The 3,858-nt window shown below is 35.3% G+C and overlaps 1 pseudogene; it reads right to left on the bottom strand.

Annotated features, from left to right (window-relative positions):
• Positions 1-2,028: 2,028 nt before the first annotated feature.
• On the bottom strand, positions 2,029-2,688 carry LOC107144103 (annotated as a pseudogene).
• Positions 2,689-3,858: the final 1,170 nt, after the last annotated feature.

Below are 3,858 nucleotides of genomic sequence, written 5' to 3'. Positions count from 1 at the left end.
AGTGGGTGATGAATAAACATGAGTTACTCTGGAGAATTTGACTATCAGACAGAGGATAAACTATTTCAATATTGAAGAGGTATAATTTTAAGTTCAATAAAAGGAAGCCAGCAAAGGGAACCATTTTATTCTTGGAAGAAGAAGAAAATATTTTAAAATGGCATTTCTCTCTTTCTTTTTTATGGAAAAAGAAAATGGTAGAACAGAATCTCATATATTTATGTCATTGTGCTGCTCTGCTGCAGTCCGGCTACAACAAACTAACCGGGGGGTGACGAACAACTTGTGTACATTGATACGGCAGGAGTGGGAGCCGTTTATTGTAGGACTGGAGGGGTATATATACATTCCACGCAGCTTATCTTAATTAACATAAACTGGATACAGCAGTCAACCAATAAGAAATCTCCACACTTAATGGCTCGCTGATGTTACTTCACAAACCACTCCCTCTGGCAAAATGCCAGGCGCCATCCTGACTTGTTTACAGACCCTAACATCATTAGATTCATTTTTTTTCCTTTCATTTAATCTACTGTTAAATAACAGCTAATGCACTACTCCAAACATAAGGTTCTGTAGGAATTTTTACAATTATTTTTTTCTTTACTGTGGTTCTTGTCCTCATGTCTATTAATATGGTAGATTTACATTTATCAATTGGCATATGTTGAACCAACCTTGCATCTTTGGAATGAAACCAAATTGATCATGGTGCAATATCTTTTTAATATGTTTTGCATGCAGTTTGACAATATTTTATTCAAAAATTTTGCATCTGTGATCATTAAGGATATCAACCTGAAGTTTTCTTTCCTTGATGGGTCTCTGTCTGGTTTTGTCATCAAGGTGATGTTGGTTTCATAGACTGACTATCTCAATAGATGCAGAAAAAGCATTTAACAACGTGCAACACCCACTTATGTTTCAAACAGAGGAGAAAATAGAGATAGAAGGAACTTACTTACAGCTATATATGACAATGCCAAAATCACACTGAATGGAGAAAAACTGAAAGCATTTCCCTCTATGATATGAACAAGTCAAGAATGCATACTCTCATCACTCTTATTCAACACAGTCCTCAAAACTCTAGCCAGAGAATTCAGGCCAGAGAAGAAAGTCAAGAAAATACAAAAAAAAAAAAAGAGCTTAAATTATCTCCATTTGCTGATACATGCATAATCCTATATTTATTTATTTTAAGTTTTTATTTGTTCTTTTCAGTTATAGAAAATGGTAGAATGTATTTTGACATATCATACGTACATAGAGTATAACTTCCTGTTTTTTTGGTTGTACATGATGTGGAGTTACAGTGGTCATGTATTCATATAAGAACATAGGAAAGTTATGTTCAGTTCATTCTACTGTCTTTCTTATTCCCACCTATTCTCCCTTGCTTTCATTCTTCTTTGTCTAATCCAATAAATTTCTTGTTTTTTTGTTTTTTTTCAGATTACTGAAGTGTTTATTGTTCTTTAAAAAGAAGCCTTCATCACACTGACACTCATTTTCAATTTGTGGTCATTCTGCCCTCTCTCAAGATCTTTACGTGGCAAATCTTGGCTCATTATAGTTATTATTAATTTTCTCAGTTTAGTTAATTAAAAGGTAACATGTTTATTGTAGAAAATAAACAATAATCTATTTTAATGTTAAATATTTTTAAGATTAGTTTTTAAGTAATTAGCTGTATGTCATCCCATAAGTCTATTTAAAATTGTTACAATCATCCAGGTGAGCAGGGCACACCTATGATCCCAGCTACTCAGGAGTCTGAGGCAGGAAAATTTCAAGTTTGAGACCAGCCTGTTGGTGAAAAATGTGAAAAGAGTTAGGGATGAAGCTCAGTGGATTCCATTCCCAGTACTAAAAAAGAATTTTTGTTATGATCATCTTTAGAAAACAAAATATGTTGAAATAATCATGTCACAGGCATTGATATCAGATAAATGAATTACAAAATAAAATGCAAAATTAACAAGGACAAGACATTTTCAATTAGAAATTAAGAGTTTAAAACATTTAATTTTCATCTATCACCATCATTGTTATATACTCCCTTTAATTAATTGAATTTGAGTCTGGATCCATTGCAACAGGCAACATTTCTTCCATTTCTTCTTGGGAGAAAGGCTCACCTTCTTCAGTCATATATATGATGAGTTCTTCCTTAGTAAGAAACCCACATTTAGCAGAATCTAAAACCTCAAAAGCTCAAAGAAGGACATCTTCTGGAACTGGTCTATACCTTCTTTCCAGTGTACTTTGGTCATCACTGGAGGAAGTTTTTCATATCTAATATATCCAGTGGGTTCTTCTTCTACAAATCTCTTTGAAAGGAGAAGACTAACAGATATCCACCAAACTTCACATCCCTCCTCTGCAAGCAGATCATGTAGCTCTCCTTCACTAGGGCAGCATCCTAATGACCTTATAATTGTCCCAATTTCTCTCACATCCACTGTATTATTCCACTCATGGTCAAACACTTCAAATGCTTCTTTGATTTTTTTGTGAAATTCTGCTAGTGCTAACTCTGTAATCCCGGCATCTGGGGAGACTGAGGCAGGAGGATCATGAGTTCAAAGCCAGCCTTAGCAATTTAGCAAGGCCCTAAGCAACTCAATGAGACCCTTCCTTGTCTTTATCTTCCACCATCTTGGTGCAGAGCTGGTCCCCTGGGAGATGCCTGTCATTAGCCTGGGTCGCCCCCAATGAACTTCTATTCTTCCCTTCCCCCACACTCCACTTATTGTGAGTGAGCATTCACATATCAGAGAGAATATTTGGGCTTGGAATATTTGGGATTGTCTTATTTTGCTCAGCATGATAGTCTCCACTTCCAACCATTTACCAGCAAATGCCATAATCTCATTCTTCTTTATCACTGTGTAACATTGCCTTGTGTACATGTACCACATTTTCTTCATTCATTCATCTGTTGAAGGGCATATAGATCAGTTTCATAGCTTAGCTATTGTTAATTGAGCTTCTACATAGCTTACTATTGTGAATTTAGCTTCTATAAACACTAATTTGGCAGCATCAGTATAGTATGCTGATTTTAAGTCCTTGGAGCATATACTCAGAACTGGGTAGCTGGGTCAAACAGTGATTTCATTTCAAGATTTCAAGATTTCCGAGGAATCTCCATACTGCTTTCGAGAGTGATTGCATCAATTTGAAGTTCCACCAGCAATGTATGAGTGTGCGTAAGATTTGTTTTTTTTGAATTCTTGATAATTGCCATTCTTACTGGAGTGAGATAGACTCTCCGTGTAGTTTTTATTTGCAGTTCTCTAAATACTAGAGATGTTGAACATTTTTTTTCATATATTTTTGTCCAGTCATATTTCTTTGTGAAGTGCCTGTGCAGTTCCTATGCCCATTTATTAATTGGGTTATTTGCTTCTTTGGTGTTACATTTTTTGAGTTTTTTATATATCCTGGATATTAAGACTCTGAGGTGTAGGTAGCAAAGATTTTCTCCAATTCTGTAGGCTCTCTGTTCACATTCGAGTTTCCTTTGTTTTCTTTTCTGTGAAGTAGCTTTTTATTTTGATAGAATCACTTCAATTGATTCTTGATTTTGCATCTTGTGTTTTAGAAGTCTTGTTGAGGAATTTGGTTCCTAAGCCGACATGATATAGATTTGGGCCTATTTTTACTTCTAGTAAGTGCAGGCTCTCTGGTCTAATAATGCCTAGGACCTTGATCCACTTTAAGTTGAGTTCTGTGCAGAATGAGATATAGAGTTTTAGTTTCATTTTGCTACATTCGAATTTTCAGTTTTCCTAGCATCATTTGTTGAAGAGGTATCTTTTCTCCAATGTGTGTTTCTGGCACCTTTGT

The sequence above is a fragment of the Marmota marmota genome, unplaced genomic scaffold, assembly GCF_001458135.2.
Source record: "Marmota marmota marmota unplaced genomic scaffold, marMar, whole genome shotgun sequence".
In the NCBI taxonomy this organism is placed as follows: Eukaryota; Metazoa; Chordata; class Mammalia; order Rodentia; family Sciuridae; genus Marmota; species Marmota marmota.
This window is presented reverse-complemented; position numbering and strand designations above follow the sequence as displayed.